Genomic DNA, 21,170 nt, shown 5'->3' with positions numbered 1-21,170 from the left:
TCTGACCGTGTGGTCGTTAGAGAGTATAAACAGAAAAAAAAAAGAAAAAATTGCTGCATAAGCTTGACGAGCTTATGCAGCAGTTATAACCAGAGAACACATCTCCAAATTTGGTAACATTTATTAGGCAATTAGCAATATGACTGTGACCCCAGAAGAAACTAGTAATTACTCCACAAGACAAAAATTCATAAATTTTCACAAGAAAATCTGCTAGTTTTCTTACTGATTTTTCTACATTATTTTGACTCTATTTAACAATTTACAAGTCACCATGATCAACCAAATGCTGAATCTGTTTAAGTAACATTGAAGAAAATATCAGCTCTGCTATTACTAAAAGCTGCAGCATGTTAACTAAATCCACATTGAAGCAAATTCAATCAAAAATAATGGTGAAAGATTTCCATCACCAGTGAACAGATCTACAAAATAATTAGGGCAAGGTGCAGTATGAAAAAACTGTACTATAAAAATAGAAGAAAAAAAATGCACTGTAATTCATTTAGAAAAAAAATTTTATTCACAGGCAACATAATCCAAAATGATGTAATAACAAAACACAAAGATTACAGTTATTACTTAAAAGCATCTATAAAATATACTGGTATATCCTAGGTAGAATATAAGCAGTGTAAGCAAACAAAGATTGTTTCTGAGCTTGTGATTTCTTATAACATCAAAGATATTAAGTCCAGTATTGTACATAATTTTAGGAAGGCCTCATTTTAGGAAGAATGAAGAGCTGCTGCAGTGGGTACAGAGAAGGGCAATGAGATTGGTGAAGGAATAAATTCTATCCATTCCAGGTGCTTTTCTTATGTTTAACTTCAAAAATTTCTCTTCCACTGTCCTCTCAGTTATTACAAAATCATTTAGCTTCCTAAATGATTTTTAGAATTTAAACTTCTGCAACCCCTTCCCTAATGAATTCCTCATGTGTGAATGGAGATGCAAAATACTCATTCAGCTTGTAAGCAACCTGAGCAGGACCATTAACAGTTGAACCATTGATATGAAGTGAACCAATTTGATTCATCCCCTTCCTTCTAGAGTTTATATAAGTAAAGAAGTCTTTGCTGTGTTTAGTTGCATCCTTTGCCAAGATTTATTATTATTATTATTATTATTAGCTATAGGGTGCAAGAAAACCTGAGGCTTATGCTGCACCAGGCAGAAAAAAAAAAAAATAATAAAATAAAAATCTCAAGTTATACTGAGAGAGAGAGAGTCAAAAGGGAATCACCAAGAAAGAGAAGAATGATGATATCCAGCTTAGGACCCTGGGTGTGCAAAGCCCATACTCACCAGATGTGAGCTCCTGGGTTTTCTTGTAAACTGTCTTCACTTGTCTAGTATCCTTTGTGACTTGATTACAAACTAGCTTATATCTACCATAGGCTTCGCTGTTGCATGATAATTTACATGCATCCCATGCATTTTTCTTCTCTGCCATGAGTCTCGCTAATTCATCTGACATCCATTTAGGCCAAATCCACGAACAGTATTTCTTAGGTGGTATGAAAAGCCACTTCCACGATTAATTCCTTGAATGCTGTCCATTAAATCTGGCAGATGGTATTATCATTGGTTGGTCCCACTGTATAGAATTTAAAAAATGTTTGAGACCATTGAAGTCCATTTATGCAAGCAAAAACACTTCCCTGGGATAGAAGTTGAGTGTAATATATTTAATTGTATTAAAAATATAAAAAGTGTATTAAATTTATATTTGAATTGTGAATCAAATTTGATTTTGAATCTAAATCATGCCTCAGACCAGAGCAGCAAAGCAAAAGGCTCAAGGTAGTGGGAGTGCTGTGGCTCAAGGGAGAACTGAGAGGGAGTGGTTGTCCTCTGCATCACAGCCTTTTGAAATGTACTGCTAGTTTGATGTTTGTAGAGCAATCAGGAATGAGACATGATATTGCCAAGGGGTGTGAGGAAATGAGGTGCCAACTCAGCATTGTTATGGGCCTTTATGAGAGCTTGAAGAACAGGGTAGATGCAGTCGAAGAACTTAAATTGAGGGGCCCATCAAGCTCTCAGCTGCCCACATCAATGCCATAGCTTGCACTTGAACATCAGGCAACACAGCTTGTTGTTGTTTAAGGGTTTTAAGACACAATAGCATCAATGGCCAAGATGTGTCTTTCTTTCCAAGTTTTTAATGTAAATCATAATTTTTTTAGATTTGTTTATCAAATCTGATTTTCCAAATAAAATTAAATAGTTCATCTAGATTCGAAGAATTGCCTAAGATCTTTTGAATTGTAAGTGGATTCTGGTTACTGCATGAACTCTGAAAACAAAGGAATCTGGAATTTCTGAATCGAGGGCATACCAAAAGAATGTGTTTTACTGAAAGCTGAGCTTGGCATTGAACACAGAGTGGGGGATTTTTATTTGCTAATAGATGAAAATGAGTAAGATAAGTATGGCCAATTCACAGTCTGTCAAGCATTACTTCTTCTCTGTGACTTCCTATGATGGTAGAGTGCCATATTTGTGGATTAGGTTTTATTTCCTGTAGTTTATTGTTGACTTCATTTCTTCATATCTGGGCCTATTCATTTTCACTTTCTCTAATAATGAGTGGACTAAAATCAGTGTGTGGGACTATCATTGTTCTGTTTGGTAGTTCTGATGCTGACTTAGCTGCAATGTTGCTTTTTCATTGCCTTCTATTCTGCAGTGTCCTGGGATCCAGCAAAGAGTTATTTCAGAGTGTTTCTTTTGACAGAGGTTGATTAGAAAGCCAATTTTTTGTTGGAGAGGATGACGAGAATGTTGTTTACCCCGTATGGCTGAGATAGCACTGAGTGAATCCATATTAGAACAGAGAGAGATGACTGTGGACATATTTAATTTAATGCAAGCTGGATAGCATATAATTCTGCAGAAAGTATGCTGCACTCAATTGGAAGGGACTTTCAGATTACATGCGAAGGGAATATAGCTGCTGCACCTCCAGCAGCTATATTCTGGAGCAGCAATATATAGCAGCAGCTATATATTGGGACTCAGACCCATCCGTATAGACTACGAGTGTGTTTCGAAGTATAGTTGGCATGTAACTGCTGGATATTAAGTGGTGGAATGATATTTTTTGACCACTGAGTGAAGTATAGATCAACGTCTATATAATGTCTATCCCATGGAGGCAAAGGCATATTTCTACTTTCTGCAATTTTATTGAGATTGATTTTCCACTTCTGTATTACTTCTTGAAGACGTATCCAAGCAGGCCTAGGTTCATTGCGTTGACATTGAGTTGACTTGGCCAAGCAGGCCAAGTCAACTCAATGTCATAGTGTTGGTCAAAGAGGATCGTTGAGATATACCCAACAGGGGAGAGTTGGAAGGCTTCTTATTTTGGCAGTGTAGTGGCAGAGCAGGGGTTGTCATCTAAGATAAAGCGGAGGGTCATGTGCTTCTATGTACAAACTCTGTACTGGCAAAGTTCTGTAGGCACCTAGTGCAGATCGCAGGGTACTGTGTTGGATGGTGTTCAGAGACCGTAAGATGCTGTTTTTAGCTGAAGCATATACTATAGCTCCATAATCTAATCGTGACTGGATTAGAGCATGATATAAATTCAGCACTGACTGCCGGTCAGCACCCCAAGAAGCTGAGGATACTGCGCGAAGGATGTTTAATTTATGACAGCACGTAGTTCGCAGGTAGGTTATATGCTTATAAAAATTAAGTTTGGTGTCTAAAATCAAACCCAATAGTCTTATGGAGTTGGTCATCAGTATTTCTCTGCCTTTCAGTTTTAATACAATTTCCGGATGAAGCGATCGTAATTTACAGAAGTGTATTGCTGCTGTTTTCCCCTTGGTTAATTGATAGCCATTACATTTTGTTCAAGTTTCAATTTTGGTTATTGCTAACTGTAGTTATCTTTCAATGATAGCCATGTTTGATGATTGACAGGAAATAGCAAGATCGCCTGCATACATATAAGTTTCCACCATAGCTGGGATATCTTGTGTAATGTTACTGGTACGTAATACAAAAAATTGTGGCACTTAAAATCGATCCTTGAGGTACTCCTTCTTGCGTGTGAATTTTGGACAGCCCATTCTGGAATCTTACTTGAAAGGTCCTAAGGTGAAGAAAATTCTGAATGAATCTAGGCAGGTTACCTCTCAGTCCAAGGTTGTATAAGGCTTGGAGGATTCCATATCTCCAAGTTGTGCCAAATGCCTTGGTAATATCAAAATTTAACATTACCATGTGATGTTTTTTGACAAAAGCGTTTCGAATGTGAGCTTTGACTTTGACGTGGACATCAGTTGTAGACCTGTTAGGGCAGAAACCAAATTGGTGGTATGTTATATCTTCAATAATCCAGACGAGTCTCCTGTGAACCATCTTTTCTAGTATCTTTCCTAAACAGCTGGTCAATGATATAGGATGATAACTACTGGGGGAGGAGGCATCTTTCCCCGGTTTTGCTATGGCTACCACTATTGACTGATGCCATGTGTCAGGGTAAACATTCTCTTCAAAGATTCTGTTGTAAAATTTTAATAGTGCAGATTTTTAGTTGGAGTTGAGGTGGCGAAGCATTATGTAATAAATGCCATCTGGCCCAGCAGAACTATTTCAAGAACTCTGGAGAGCTTCGTTGAGTTCAGTAATAGTGAACGGAAGGTTATAGGAATGACTGGTTTGTATTGACTGAGAGGATGAAGTGGCAATGAATGTTTCTGCTAGTGCCTCTGCAATATCAGTTGGAGAAGAAATATCCATTCCTTTCCAAGACAGAATTTGAAGCTGAAGTTTGTTGGAACTTTCCACTGAGGATACAGATCTTTCTCCAGATTATTCTAGGATCAGTATTTCTGCAGATGGTAGACGTGAATCAAATCCACGCATCCTGTTTTGCTTTCCTACGAATTCGTCGTTCTTCAGCTTTCAGACATTTATAATTTATAAGGTTTTCTATTGTAACATTTCGGCTAAAAATGTTCCAAGCTTTATTTTGTTTTCTTTTGGCAAGAAAGCAATCCCTTGTCCACCAACCATTATATCCTTGTTTGGTAATATTTGATTTCTGTATTGTGGAGCAGCTCCAAGTAGTTCTTCTACTATACGCCTAGCAGCATTATTAATAGATGTAGTAAGTACCAGATGGCTATTGTTTGTTTGTTTTGTTTTTTATTTGATTTTTAGGAGCATTAGCAACTAAGGCCATATTGCTCCGGGGATATGCGGTGGTCATTCCCTGACCTTTCCGCATCCTCCGTATTTGGTGGTGACGGGCTCGAACCCCAGTCTAATCAAGAAGCGTGTGCTACACACTACTGCTCCTTCCCACCTGGCTAGGGAGAAGCCTAGATGGCTATCAAACTGAATGGTACTAGAAAACTGTTTCCAGTTTTCTTGGTGGAAATTCCATGTAATTCATTGGTTGGAGGCATAGTTTGTATTTTGCAAATTATGGGATAGTGATCACTGTTGTGAAGGTTAGTTAATACTGTCCACTCAAGACTAGGATAAATGGATGAGGAGCTTATGGATAGGTCAAGAGCAGAGCTTGATCCTGTGGGCAGGTGGATGTATGTGTGTATATCGGTATTCAGCAGGGCTAAGTGATGATTATCGAGTACAGTTTCAATCATCCGCCCTCTCCGATCCATGTTTGAGGAACCCCACAAAGAATGATAACCATTTAGACTGCCTAGAAGGCATACAGGGTGAGGCAGTTGATTTAGTAAATTGTCTAGTTCTGCATTGGAACATGAAGCGTTCGGTGGAATGTAAATGGACACAAGAATGAGAGTAATGTCAAAAACAATGCGAACAGCTGTACACACTCTAGTGCTTCTAGAGTGGTGTACAGCTGAACAGATTAGCATTAGCATTAGTAGAGGCATTTGATGCAAGAAAGCAAGCTTATGCAGCATCAGCCAAAAAAAAACCCACTTCCACTTCACCCCTCTGTTCGTTCAAAATACCTGTCCAGCTGAGCCTTAAACTTATTTAGGCTATCAACCTCCACCACAAGGGATGGAAGTCTGTTCCACCAACCAACCACCCGCTGGCTAAAGGCAAATTTCCGCACGTCTATCCTACATCTGTCTTTCCTCAATTTGAATTTATGCCCTCTCAGGTGATTTTTCTGAGCTAGAGGAAGAATCCCATCAGCATTGAGCATGCTTAAACCATTCAAGGCTTTATACACCTCTATCAGATCACCTCGCAGGTGCCTAGTCTCCAGACACTGTAATTTGCAAAACATAAGCCTTTCTTCGTAAGAGCACCCCTTTGATCCATTCACTAATCTTGTTGCCCTTCTCTGTACTCGTTCCAGCAGCTCTACATCCTTCTTGAAATGAGGCCTCCAGACCTGTATACAGTACTCTAGGTGTGGCCTGACCATTGCCTTATACAATGGAATAATCACCTCCTTATCCCTGCTGGAAAAATTCCTGTATATCATTGACAATACTCCATGAGCTACTCTTGCAGCCCATCTGCACTGCTCAGAGAACTTCATATCTGCCTGCACAACCACCCCCAAGTCCCTTTCATTCTCTACCACTGTCAGTGTAGTACCAGAGAGTTGATACGTTGCTCTGGGGTTGCTGTTTCCCATGTGTAGTACTTTACATTTGTCAATGTTAAACTTCATTTGCCACCTCTCAGCCCATCTGCTCAACCTTTCCAGATCCTGTTGCAGCAGCATAGTGTCAGTAGTGTCCTTGACAACCCTGCCAACCTTTGTATCGTCTGCAAACTTGGACATTAAGCTTGATATACCATCATCAATATCATTTATAAATACAGAAAACAATAATGGACCCAACACTGAGCCCTGAGGGACTCCACTAATAACATTAGTCCACGATGAGCAGTGTCCATTGATTACCACTCTCTGTCTTCTCCCCCTCAACCATCCCTTTATCCATAGCAGCAATTTGCCTCCAATGTCACACTGCTCCAATTTGTGTAGCAGTCTTCCATGTGCAACAGTATCAAAAGGCTTTCTAAGATCCAAGTATATAATATCAAAGTTATTCCCTGCATTCAGTTCTTTTGTGACTGCATCATAGTATCCAATCAAGTTGGTCAGGCAAGACTTCCCCTTAACAAAACCATGCTGTGTCCTAGCTCTAACTGAAGTCTTGTCTAGATGATCCTGCAGTGCTTCTTTAACCAGTGCCTCCATTAATTTTCTGGGAACAGAAGTTAAACTCACAGATCTATAATTACTTGTGTCAGCCTTTGATCCTCCTTTGTGAATTGGGGTCATATTTGCACATCTCCAGTCCATAGGTACCTCCCCTGTGTCCAAGGAAGCTCTCATAATTATGGCTAAGGGTTTGCTTACTTCCTTTGCTGCCTCCTTTAATATAACTGGATAGATCCCATCCACCCCAGGTGCCTTTCTTGTGTTTATCTTCAACAATTTCTCCTCCACTTTGCTCTCAGTTATTACAAGATTCTCTAGCTTACTGCTAGAGTTGAATACACCTCTGGCATTCCCCTCACTGAATAACTCCTCATGTGTGAATGTCGATGCAAAATATTCATTTAGTTTGTTAGCTACCTGAGCAGGGTCATCAACAGTTGAACCATCGATATCAAGTGGACCAATTTGATTCATCCCCTTCCTTCTAGAGTTTACATATGTAAATAACGCTTTGCTGTTTTTCTTCGCATTCCTTGCCAAGGATCTCTCGTAATCTGCCTTCGCCTGCCTAACCTCCTTTGTAACTTGGTTACAGATCAACTTGTATCTATCATAGGCGTCTGTGTCACGTGTTAATTTGTATGTATCCCATGCATTTTTCTTCTCTGCCATATGCCTCATTAGTTCATCTGACATCGATTTAGGCCTAAACCTTGAACAATATTTCTTAGTTGGTATGTAAAGCCTAGTAGCTTCCAAGATAAGTTCTTTGAATGCTTCCCATTTTGAATTTGCTGTTGGCAATATCATCAGTTGATCCCACTGTATAGAATTTAAATACTGTCTCAGTCCATCGTAGTCGCCTTTACGAAAGCAATACCCCTTCCCTTTACCCCTAATGGTAGTTACCTCTTTGAGTAACTCCCACTTCAGAACACTGTGATCACTGCCACCTAGTGGTTCATTTATCTGCAGATTCTTAATGCATGAAGAATCACTACTGATAATCAAATCAAGAGTATTACTCCCTCTAGTTGCCTCCCGAACATGCTGATGTAGAAAACAATCACCTATAAATCCACAAAAGCCTTGCTACTGTGTGAGTGACCAGCCCCCAAATTCCAGACAATATCTGGGAAATTAAAATCCAACATTATAAGACTCTCTGATTTACTGGCCCACTCTATTTCTCCGAACAGTTTCTTATTATACTCATCAGAGTCATTAGGCCTATAGCACACTCCTACTCTCAATTTTGATCTCCCAATGCTTATGTCACACCAAACTGACTCGACACTGCACTGTCCAGCAATGTCGACTGGCTTCACTTCCTTGGATTTTATGTGTTTTTTAACTAATAGCATAACCCCTCCTCCCTTCCTATCCTGTCTATCCTTTCAGTAGACATTGTACTCCCCGAATTCCAATTCTGCATTCCTTATATCTGTGTGACACCACGTCTCTGAAATCCCCACAATATCTGCCTTTGATGTTTTGAGCAATACCTCAAATTCATCAAATTTATTTACTAAACTCCTAGCATTGGGGTACACGCAAGTGTACATGCACCTGTTCTTTTTCTTAGCTAACCTAACACAACCCATGTGTTTACTTGTACCCCAGTGACTCCCAGCAGTCTCTGAAATATCCTGCATCTTATTTTCCAGGCTGCGGCTCATTCCAATAGAAGCAGTGCAAGAATCACTTTCACCTCTGCCAGTGGCTACTGTTAATCTATTAGTCCTTGTATCCCCCCAATCTAGCAGTTTTCCGACCCACCTAACACCGACCTGCCTCGATAGCATCAGCAAACATTCTTGCACCCTTTTTATTTAAGTGTATCCCATCCCTGTAGAAGCAGTCTCTCCTGTTAACAAGTACAGACCAGGCTGAAAAAAATTCTACCCCTTGAGCGCTGCACAATCTTTCCAGTGCCGAACTGATCGACAGGGCTCTCATCATATACTCCCTCCTATCGTGTCTGTGCAGAATTGCAGACACTTTCAAATTCAACCCTAATTCACGGCTTTTTTTCAACAGTGACCTATACTTGTTATGTAATTTTGCTGGTCTCCTACTCTTAATATCATTAGTGCCAACGTGTACAACTATATCTCCTTTTGTGCCCTTAAAAGATGATATCCGCTCTACAACGTCATCAACCTTTGCCCCTGGCAGACATACCCTGGTCCTGTTCCACCTATCCTTTTTACAAAGCATGTTTCCCGTTTCCCTGAGAATAGAGTCACCAACAACTACTAGTTCCTTTGGGATCAGCGCATTCTGCCTTGGAGGTTGCCGCTGTGTTGCGCGATGACCAAGTGCAAGCTCTGGCATTGGTGTGGGCAGCTGAGAGCTTGATGGGCCCCTCACTTGTAATCCTTCGAGGGCATCCACCCTGTCCTTCAAGCTCTCATATAGGCCCATAACAACGCTGAGTTGTCGCCTGATCTCCTTACACTCCTTGCATCGCACACATACAAAGACATCCCCCATGGCAGTATCATGTCCCATACTTGACTGCTCCGCAAACATCAAGCAAATAGTGCATCTTAAAAGGCTGTGATTCAGAGGACAACTGCCTCCCTCAGTTCTCCCCTGGGCCACAGCATTCCCATTAGCTTGAGCCTTTTGCTTTGCTGCTCTGGTTTGAGTCATGATTTAGATTTACTTTCAATAAAATTTCAATTTCTGTTCAAAATTAAATCCTAAACTTGTATCCAAACAGTTATAACGCTATATTTATGTTTCAGTAACGAGTGTTATCTACGAAATATTTACGTTTCAGTAACGAGTGTTATCTACGAAATCCCTTTATATAACTTCCGTATCAAGTTATGTATTAATTATTTATTTTTACTAATTATTTATGTTACCTAACCCAAGTGGTTATATGTATAGTTAAAAGTACAATTTAATTGCCAATGAAGTTCTACAAGATTAATAGATTTTACTGATTAATTTTCCCGTAACAATGGCGGAAAAATACGAACGGTAAACACGTGTATTTGATACCCTTTCCGATACTAAGTAATACCTACAAAATCTCTATCTAAGTTACTTTAAGTACCGTAATAGGAATATAAAGCTACTCTAGAAAATAGGTTAATATGTCAATTTAAACTAATAAAGCAGAAAATAAATCAGAAAAAACTTCTCTGTTCCAGAGCAGCAGAAAGGCACATCCGCACCGCCAACCTCGTCCTCAGACTTTTTTTGGATGGCCTTTTCCAGGATGGCCTTTGTACACCAAACTGAAGCTGCATAACACACAATTGGGAGAAACGCCGCTTTATAGATGAGAGACAAATCTTTATGCTTCAAACCCCAGTCCGCTCTGCTGACTCTTCTTATCATAGCCGTATACTTTCGGATTTTTGTGGATAAGTACTTCAGATGAGGGTGAAAGGTAAGGTCGGTGTCAATGTAGATTCCCAGGTATTTGACTTCTGTGTAAAGACGTATAGGGATGTTATTTAACTTCATTGTTGGAGGCCTGCGTATTTGTAGCTTTCCCTTGAGGAGAATCGATTTTGTTTTCTCACCAGAAATTGAGAGGTTGTGGAGTGCTGCCCAGTTTTGGAGCTTTTCTAGAGCTGTATTTTCTTTTACTTCCAGTGCCGCTCTTGTGTCACCTTGAACCACCAGAACAAGATCATCAGCGAAGGCTAAGGGTGTAGCTCCACTCAGGTCAAACCCCAGGAACTCGTCCAGAACAATGGACCAGAGGAATGGCCCAAGGGCAGAGCCCTGGGGGCAACCCCGGTGAACGCATCTTGTCATAGTCTGGTCATCATCATCAGCCATTTTCAATCCACTGCAGGATGAAGGCCTCTCCAGCAACTTTCCAGTTCCTTCTGTTTGAGCACTGGCCATCCATTTACTACTCAAAAACTCGTGAATTTCATCTATCCATCTCCGCCTTTGTCTTCCAGGTTTTCTTCTAGCTCCTCTTGGGTACCATTTTGTTATTTTCTTAGTCCATCTGTCATCATGTCTTAGAGCTATGTGTCCTGCCAAGACCATTTTAGTTCTTTAGTTTTGATAAGAATGTCCTTTACTTGAGTTTGCTGCCTAATCCATGTGTTTTTCTTCTTATCTAACAGTCTGATTCCCAATATAATTCGTTCCATTCTTCGCTGTGTAGTTCTTAGCTTCTCTTCCATTCTTTTGGTGAGTGCCCAAGTTTCACTTCCATAAGTCATGGTGGGGAGTATACATTGATTCATTATTTTACGTTTCAGACAAACTGGGATATTGCTCTTCAGTATGTGACTATATTTCCTGAATGCTATCCATCCAAAATTTATTCTTCTCTTGACTTCCAGCCATTTATCATTATTACAGCTAATAACTTGTCCCAGATAAGTATATGACTCCACCTTTTCAATTACTGCTCCATCAATCATTATTTCCCTTTCCGTGGCATACTTGTTCATCATTACTTTTGTTTTAGCCATATTCATCTTTAGTCCAAAATCCTTACTAACTGTGCATAACTGATTAAGATTTTCCTCTAATTCTTTGGGATCGTGGCTTATGACCACAATGTCATCTGCAAATCGTAAATGGTTTAGGTACACTCCGTTCACATTGACTCCTTTCTGCGACCAGTCTAATCTTCTGAAAGCTTCCTCAAGGGCAGCAGTAAACAGCTTCGGAGATATTGTGTCTCCTTGTCGAACTCCTTTCTCGATTTTAAATTTGCTACTGTCTTTGTCTAGTCTAATAAAGGATGTACACTCTCATATATTTTCTTCAAAATCATAATATATGGAGTATCTATGCCTTGTCTTTCCAGTGCCCGAAACATTGCCTTATGCTGTATGGAGTCAAATGCCTTTTCATAATCCACAAATGCCAGGCATAATGGTGTTTTATATTCATTTTCTTTCTCCATTAGCTGTGATATTACGTGAAGGTGATCCATAGTTGAGAATCCCGTCCTAAAGCCAGCTTGCTCTTTCGGTTGATTCTCATCAAGTATTCTTTCTAATCTGTTAGTAATGACCCTTGTGAACAACTTGTAGATATGGGATAACAAGCTAATTGGTCTATAATTTCCAATTTCTGATTTATCTCCTTTCTTATGCAGCAAAACTATGATTGCATTATTCCACTGCTTAGGCATCACACCTTTTCTAATGCACTTTGTGAAGAGCCTTGCCAGTTTTTGTGTTATGTCTCTTCCTCCCAATTTTAACAACTCTATAGTAACTTCATCTTCCCCGGGGCTTTCCGATTCTTCATTTTCTTCAATGCAGCATGTTCTACCTCATCAGGAAGAATATCGGGTATGTCGTATGTGTTGCTACTTTGCAATCCATCTTCCCCACTGCTGGTATCATTCCCTCGCTCCTTGTATAGTTCTCTATAGTAGTCTTCTGCTATTTGAATTATGCCTTCTCTGCTGTTTATAAGTACACCATCGCTATTCTTCAGTTTCAGTATCATTTGTCTTTCTGTATTACTGCTCATGGCTGCTGATTTAAATCCTTTGTTTTCCCTTAATGCTTGTTCTACTTTACTTGTGTTAAATCTTCTTATGTCCTCTCTGAGTCTCTTTCTAATGGCTTTGCATAACTCAGTATACTCAATTTTCTCCCTGTCAGTGTTTTTCTTGCTCTTCATTTGTCGTCTTTGGTTCATCATGACAAGTGTTTCTTGACTAATTTTTTCTTCTTTGGATTTCTGTTTCCCTATAGGTTTCTTGGGCTTTATCACTTTCAGAAAGTTGTAATATTCCTCGTCGATATCTTGGTCCTGAGCAGTCTGCAGAAGTTCAAACTTGTTCTTAAGTTCCAGTACATACTGCTTTTTCTCCTCCTCTGTTATTTCAAAGACCTTTGTATTATTTACTCGAGTCAGTTTTTTCCTTTCCTTTCCTACATCTATATCAAGTGTACATCTTACCATTCTGTGATCACTTCCAATATTTACCTTATTCAGGACGGTAACATCATTCACAATATATCTTCTGTTAGTGAGGATGAAGTCGATTTCATTAGTTGTTAATCCATTTGGACTCTTCCATGTCCACTTTCTGTTCACCCTTTTCTTGAAAAAAGTGTTCATTACTGACATTCCTTGAGATTCTGCAAATTCCACAAGTCTTTCACCTCTTTTATTTCTTTCACCAATTCCAAAATTTTCTATAGTTCCTCTTTCTGTGCTGTTTTGCCTTTTTCCAACCTTAGCATTGAAGTCCCATATAATAATAGTGTAGTGGGTTTTCTGCTCATCCAGAAGACTCTCAATTTCGGTGTACATTTCTTCAACCTCTTCATCATCATGGCTCGATGTTGGTGCATAAATCATTATAATCTTTAGCTTGTACCTCTTAGAAATCTTGAGTATTAGTCTTGACACCCTTGGTGATGTACTTTTGAATTCCAAAATGTTGTTTTTAAAATCTTTATGGACCAGAAACCCAACTCCACCTTCACTCCTTTCACTGTTTCCATTGGTGTACAGCAGATTTCCACTTGATAAACTTATCAGTGATTCATTTCTTCTTCTTGTTTCAGCCAAACCGATGATATTCCAATTCACATTTTCTAATTCCTTTTCCAGCTCTAATATCCTGTCTTCACCGATGAGTGATCGTACGTTATAACAGGCCAAGTTCAATTTCCGTGCATGGCAGCCTGGTCGTACCCAGAGATTCTTAGCACCCTCTGCTTCCACTCTGATCCTCTCGCTGCCGTAAGAGGGAGAGTGAAAGCTGCTGGGGACTGAGGGCCATTTGTATTGTTGTGCTCTCATTGCTGGAGGGTTTGGTCTTTTCCTCTTCACGCTGACCAGGCGTCTTGAAGAGAACCACTCTACACGTTCGTTGCCACCTAAGTGACGTAACAGGGCTTACCATCGAGAAGGTGTGCATGAGTGGATTTTAGGGAGGCAGGCCAACCGGACTTCTCCTAAATCTTCTGTAATAGAGAGATATTGGATCCATCAGTGTTTTAGGCTGAGTGTCTGATAACACACAGGATACCTGTTCCCCTCTAAGCCCCTGTTCCCCCTCTAAGCCCCCTGGTATTTGTTTACAACTTGTAATTTTCTATTGCTGAGATAAGATTTTAGACTTTTTGGACGTGTTTGCCTGCCGAAGCCTCCGAAGGACACTGGGCCACCACAGTCGATCGAAGGCACCAGCAAAGTCCACCATGATGGCTAGAGTATACTTTGAAGTTGTATGTGTGGCCTGGGTAATCAAGTTGTGTATAGCGTCTTCAGTGCTGGAGCCTGTCTTGAATCCAAACTGACATGGTGAGGTGAGTTGCTTATCGGTATAGCAGGTGGAAAGGCGATACAGCAGAAGTCGTTCTAGAAGCTTGGCCAAAACGGAGAGCAGAGAAATTGGTCGGTAGGAGGCAGGAAGTTGGGGTGGTTTATCTGGATTTTTCAGGATCAGCTTGAGAGTAGCAATCTTCTAGGGTACAGGGAAAGTTCCTTCAGCAAGGCACCTGTTGAGAAGGCTCGAGAGTGTGGTGGGGTAGCCGTCAGCGAATTTCTTGACTACGTCGACTTCGAGTAAGTCAGCACCTGGCGTTTTGCCATCTTTCATTTTAGCCAGAGCCATATTCATCTCTACATAGTGAAGGGCGGTTCCGTAGCCTCTGGCTGATAAGCTTGATTACTGTCGATGAACTGCTGTTGCTCCAGTGACATCGCTGAAAATTCAGTAGGGTAAATGGAATCAAGAATACAGTATTGTTTATTGAGTCAGACCAGGTAAAGTTTGAGAGTTGTACTAAGAACCTCACCTCTAGGCAGCCTATTGGTGACGATGCGGAACACGATGCCCCATGGGTCTTCATTGCCAATAGTAGAGACCAGGGTGTGCCATGATTCCTTCTTACACTTACGAATTCCCTTGGTGTACATGTTTCTAACTACCCGATATGCCTCCCGGGCAGCTTCAACCTCATGTGGGGGAAGATGGGCACGTGCACGTTGGTAAGTTTTCCTGGCTTGTTGTGCCCTCTTTCTTAAGTCCCGAAGGTCTGTATTCCACCAGGGAACAGCATAGTGGTATGGCCTCCTACGCGGAATGGACAGATCACAGGCACTTTTGATGATGGCAGTAATATTGCGTACACAGTGATCCGGCGAGAGTGAAGCCGGTAGAGGAACATCATCTGGTAGCCTTCTGGACAGTTCCAAAAGGAAGCGTTGCCAATCCGCTTTTTTGGTGTTATAACGCACAATGTCCTTTGGAATCGATGCCACGCGTTCCACCGAGCGAACAAGGGAGAATGTGATCGCTCTGTGGTCTGAAGTGGTCCAGGACTCCTGGACCGTCCAGCCGGAAAGTTTGTTGGCTAAGTCAGGCGTAGCCATTGTGATATCAATTTCGCTCTCCCAGAGTGGGCCACTGTAAGTGGGTAGATGTCCTGGGCGGTTTAAGATTTGTAAGCCTGATGTGAGGATAAGGTCCTCAAGTCTTGAGCCATTTTCTAGGGCATTCCTATCTGGTGCTTGACTGTGCCAGAGTGGCGAGCGACAGTTTGAGTCCATGCCTATCAGTAGCTGCCCACCCGGGAGGAGCTGGAGTGCCATTTCAATCAGAGAGATCGCAGCAGTAATGTCTTCACCTGGATGGCTGTAGAGAGAGAGAGGATGAACAGTGATCCAAGAGATGTCATGATTAGGGCACAGGCACTGATGGAAGTGCATAGTGGGATAATCTTGATTGCTGTGATATCAGGGTTTCTGATGACAATCGCAGCCCATGGTTGGTCATTTGTACAGTGGACAATTTTATATGATGAGGGGTAGCCCATAACCACCCCAGAGCGAACATAGGGCTCCTGGAGCAGGATTAGATCTCTTTGTTTTTCCTCAGCCTTTATCTTCAGCAAGATGAGGTCTGCAACGACTCTTGCTCTCTGCGCATTTAATTGTACAATTCTTATCTCTAGTTGGTAATTGGGAGAAGGAATTCTATCCATAATTTATTCGCATTTGGTAGAGACTCTTTACTTTTAGATAGACAGGGCAGTTGGTATCTCGGATGGAATGTTGGTGTGGAGCCTTTGCAGCCTTGCAATTTGCGCAGCTTGGCGGCTGATCTCTGACAAGACAATCCTTATAGTCGTGTCCCTTTTGGGCACAGTGGCCACATGTGGATTCACGCTGGTTGCAAGTATGTGAGGTATGGCCAAAGCGGAGACACCTGTAACATCTGCCGACAGGAATATATTCTTTGAATCTATGGCTGCCCCATCCAATGAATATTCTGTTTTGAGCTCCCAGAATTTGCCATGCTCTGGTTGATAGTGCGATTACCCAGTTTACGTTTGTAGGTGACTTGGTCTTCTTTTTGTATTTCGGACTAATATCATCCACGCTAGCCTCAACTTGCAGGTATATACTTAGGTTTTTATTAAAGATCTCGGCTTTAAGCTCCTCTGGTGTTAAGCTCTCGTCCACATCAAAGATCACAGCTGAAGGCCCTTTTTTCTTTAGGGCTTCTGCCCTAAGCCCGAAATTTGTCATGTCGGCATTATTCAGGATGGTTTGTGCCTCCTCCCTGGTGTCTGTTTCCATTAAGACTCCTGGATGCCTGGTCTTTCTAATACTCTTTATTTTTACAGTTTTCATCTGCTCCTTGAAGTTTTTTGTAAGTGCTTCCTTGACCGCTTCACTAGTATCTAAATGTGCGTCTTCCACTGGTTTAACCAAAATAATATGTGATTCAGGCTTTCTTACCGCCTTTCGGTTTTGTACTTTTCCTGGTTGGTTGGGCACATATTGAGCTCCATTCCTCAACGCCTCTGAAAAGGAGCAGAGGCATTGTTGCATTTGTTTTTCCCCCTCCTGTGTGAGAACTTCGATTTTTGCTTTAAGCCTCTCTTCGTCGACGTGCAATTTTTGGACCACTGTCTCCATTTTACTGAAGATCTCTATCACGTCAGTTCTAATGGCAGCAGTAATTCTACTTGATTGCTTAGCCATGGTTCTAGGGTTCCTCTAATGGCAATAATCTGTTCCACTGGAGTCCCAGTCAACGGGGGAACCTGGGTAATTGGGGGTTCCTGACTCTTTTTTCCTTCATGCTCAGTTTCTTGACTCTTTTGTTCTTCGTGGTCAGATTCGCTGAATGATTCATTGGCAGCCTCTTCAGAGACTTCCTTCGTTGTTGGGACGTCTGTAGCAGACCTTCTTTTACCCTTCTCTTTCTTCTTGGCCTTGGTCTTTGTAGGTTTATTCATACCTTCCCCAGTTGCCGGGGCCTCATTCCTTGAGCGGATTGGGTAATCCGTCTGTCCCTTAACTATCAGTTCAACTTCAGCGTCGCTCATGTTGTTTTAGTGGGTATCTGGATTAACGAGAAGAATACGGATAAACGATTATCTACTCGTAGTAAGTTGAAGCAGAGCTCGTTGTAAGTGCCAAAAAAAACCCACAAGTAATTGGTCAAATAGGGGCTGAACTAAGTTGGCGATTTTTTGCAGGCTGACTTCAATGTTTTAGAAAAATATATTTACGTACATTGAAAATAAATGATCAAATAGGGCAAATTTGTAAGCTCTGGAAATAAATTACCTTATTGTATAGCTTGCCCTTCTTAAGTTCAAACAGCAAACACGGTGCACTATTAACTACTTTCTATTTCCTGAGAAACAAAAGGCAGAGGGTTGGAGCCTTGTTGCTCGAGGCAGGGATTAGCCTAATTGCGAGTACGTGCAGCAGGGTGGCATTCGCTCTAAGTGCTATGATACACGTGCATCCGGTCACTACTGCTAAAGCATATAATTATGTCTATCTAAAATTATCAAAAGTAAGTTTACCTCAAAAATTCGGGGCGATAGTTGGAACTTTTGTATAGATGACATCTTTAGCTTTCAGGATATCCGAAATAATCTACACTTGGTTGCATAATTGCACTTGAAATTAAAGGAAATGTAAGAGCACAAAATCACTAGACTGACACACTCACCGCCCGACTCAAACCCTGGATGATTGGACAGTAGCTTTTTTTTTTTTTTTAATCGTAGATTTCTTTGTAGCAAGCAAGCATATCATTCACCCCTCTGTTAACTTTTATGAATCATTCGCTGTCAGGATCCATCTTCTCAAACCTCGCCAAGGTGATGGTCAGGCCAACCTTCAGTACTATATACAGGTCTGGAGGCCTCATTTTAAGAAGGATGTAAAGCTGTTGGAACGAGTAAAGAGAAGGTCAACAAGATTAGTGAATGGAACAAAGGGTTGCTCTTACGAAGAAAGGCTTAAGTTTTGCAAATTACAGTGTCTGGAGACTAGGCACTGGCGAGGTGATCTGATAGAGGTGTATAAAACCTTGAATGGTTTGAGCATGCTCAAACCATTCAAGGTTGATCTTTCATCTTGCTCAGAATAATCACCTGAGAGGGCATAAATTCAAATTGAGGAAAGCCAGTTGCAGGATAGATGTGCGGAGGTTTTCCTTTAGCCACCAGGTAGATCTGTAGAGCAGTAGATCTGTTCCACCAATCAACTGATTGGTGGAACAGACTTCCATATATTGTTGTGGAAGTTGATAGCCTAAATAAATTTAAGGCTGAGCTGGACAAGTATTTGGAATGAATGGAGGGGTGAAATCGGAGCTATTTTTTTGGCCGATGCTGCATAAGCTTGCTTTCTTGCATTGTGTCTCTCTACTAATGCTAATTGCCGATGCAATTTCACGAAATGCCATTGCCATCTCTCTTTCTCTCTCTCTCTGGTGATGAAGCGTCTTGGCTCCTCATTTGGTTCATCTTGAGCTTCGTCAGCATTTTCTTCTTTCACTATCGCTGCCTGCAAGTCAATAAGTTCTTCGTTAGATAATTCCTTCTCTTCTTTCTATATTAACTCCTCCACGTCTTTGGCAACAACCTCCAACTGAAATAGTTCTGCAACCTTTATAATCTTATCTGTAAAAAGCTTTGAAGAGTTTTCTACTAACCCTTCAAAGCTTTTTTACGTGCCATGGGCATATTTTTTTCCATGCGCCATTTAAACAACTTTTAGTAATTTCCGTCCAGGCCTTATTAATGTTTAAGATGGTGTAGTAAATATTGTAAGATTTCCAAAAGTCTCTTAACGTAAAATTTTTCTCACTGTCTACTGCAGACAATGCCTAAGCAAATGTTGTGCATAAATAGTATAAAAGTATAATAGTGCGTAAAAACTTTTAAATTCGAAATAACACCCTGATCCATAGGTTGGATGGGTGAAGTCGTGTTTGGCGGTAGAAATATGATTCTCACGTTCGAATTGAAATCATCTAGATGCGTAGGATGTCCAGGAGCATTAACTAATAGAAGCAAAATCTTGAAAGGAACGTTGTTGTCTTTACAATATTTTTAAACCTCGGGAATGAAGTAGCATTTAAACCAATCCTCAAAGAGAGATATTGTTATTCATGCTCTCTGGTTCGATCGGAAATGAATGGGTAGGGTGGTTTTAATGATGACCTTAAATGCACGAGGATTTCCAGATTGGTACACAAGCATTGGTTTAATCTGTAACCTCCTGCTGCATTAGCCTCAAGCAAGAGCATGGCCTTATCTTTTGAAGCCTTGAAACCTGGCATTGTCTTTTCCTCTTTGACAATATATGTTCGATCCAGCATTTTTTTTTTTTTTTTTTTTCAATACAGAGCAGTCCCATCAACGTTAAAAATTTGCTGCTTTGAATAGCTGCCTTCATCAATAATTTTTTCCGACACATCACAAAATTTCTCTGCAGCTGAAGAAGAATTGGCACTGGCGACTGCACCGCATACTTTAGCATTGTGGAAACCAGCACAATGCTTGAACCTATTAAACCACCCATTGCTTGCCACGAACTTGAGTTAGGGTTCGCCATACTTATCCTTATAATCTTTATAAATACTTGTTGCTTTTGCTTGAATGGTCATTCGACTCAGCGGCACTTGCTTCTGAATCTGATTTTCCATCTGTTTTTTTTTTTTTTTTGGTAGTTGTTGGCGCATAGGCTTCTGTGGCCATAATGCACCTCCCAAGGTTTTTGCAGTACTTTGATTCAAGCCCGGGGCGGGAATCGAACCCGCGACCTTTGGGTTGCCAGGCAGGCACTTTACCCACCCGGCTAGCCCGGTCGGCCTTTCCATCTGTATTATTAACAGCTGTTCCTTCTTTGATATAGCACCTGAACGCTATTTTGTGATCACTGTTGATCTTAAATGCATTGATCCTTTGACATGTTCTTTTATACACGCACTGTCCTTTAAAATAGTATTCACTGTTGAAGCAGCGAGACCTAATTCCCTTGCAATAGATGACAAACTTTGTCCTGCTTCGTATTTCTTAATCATTTTCATCTTCTTTTCTAAATCAAATTTGTTTTGTTTCCTGGCATTGCCAGCACTTGCACTTTCTGTTGGTCCCTTTCCCTTCATCATTGTAATATGTAAATAGGAACGAAGAGAAGTTTCTGAAAATTTGTTTTTTATATGATTAAAGATATCAGTGAAGGGGGAAACACCTTAATAAGGTAAAAACCCAGACAATCGCAGTTATCGGTATTATTGCAAATGCAATAAGATCGAGTTTACTACCCGTTTATAATTAGATTCACTAATAGAAAAGCCCAATACACCGGAAAGTGCATATTGTTTTTATTGTTTTTTTGGTTGTGACCTCCAGAAACATGTTTTAGAAAAATATCACAAACAGGAACATATGATAATGATGAAAGTGTAGCACAATTTCCTTTATAAATATGACCTTTTAGGAGATAAATAGCTTAGTAATAGATACGGAAGTTATATAAAGGGATTTCGTAGATAACACTCGTTATTGAAACGCGATACAGCATATCCGGAATTCGATAGCATTAGCTTTGTATAGTATAGTGCATAATATAATATTGTCAATTAATCAGTAGATCTGTTAATCTTGTTAAACTTCATTGTCAATTAAATTGTACTTTTAACTATATATATATATATATATATATATATATATATATATATATATATATATATATATATATATATATATATAACGACTTAGAGTACAAACGTAAC

Source organism: Mastigoproctus giganteus, chromosome 13 (assembly GCF_048544385.1).
Source record: "Mastigoproctus giganteus isolate SK-2022 chromosome 13, ASM4854438v1, whole genome shotgun sequence".
Classification (NCBI taxonomy): domain Eukaryota; kingdom Metazoa; phylum Arthropoda; class Arachnida; order Uropygi; family Thelyphonidae; genus Mastigoproctus; species Mastigoproctus giganteus.
Note: the sequence above shows the minus strand (reverse complement) of the source record.